This window comes from Hyla sarda, unplaced genomic scaffold (genome assembly GCF_029499605.1).
Source record: "Hyla sarda isolate aHylSar1 unplaced genomic scaffold, aHylSar1.hap1 scaffold_824, whole genome shotgun sequence".
Taxonomy (NCBI): Eukaryota; Metazoa; Chordata; class Amphibia; order Anura; family Hylidae; genus Hyla; species Hyla sarda.
The window spans coordinates 157,026-157,523 of NW_026610851.1; positions in this window are offsets into that span (position 1 = coordinate 157,026).

A 498-nucleotide genomic window follows, 5' to 3' on the forward strand; every position below is an offset into this window, starting at 1 on the left:
CTGGGGTGGAGTTCCTGCACTTGTGCATTTATACTGGGGGAGGGGTGGAGGTCCTGCACTTGTGCATTTATACTGGGGGAGGGGTGGAGGTCCTGCACTTGTGCATTTATACTGGGTGGAGGTCCTGCACTTGTGCATTTATACTGGGGTGGAGTTCCTGCACTTGTGCATTTATACTGGGTGGAGGTCCTACACTTGTGCATTTATACTGGGGTGGAGGTCCTGCACTTGTGCATTTATACTGGGGGGAGGTCCTGCACTTGTGCATTTATACTGGGGTGGAGGTCCTGCACTTGTGCATTTATACTGGGGGGGGAGGTCCTGCACTTGTGCATTTATACTGGGGGGGGAGGTCCTGCACTTGTGCATTTATACTGGGTGGAGTTCCTGCACTTGTGCATTTATACTGGGGGGGAGGTCCTGCACTTGTGCATTTATACTGGGGGGGGAGTTCCTGCACTTGTGCATTTATACTGGGTGGAGTTCCTGCACTTGTGC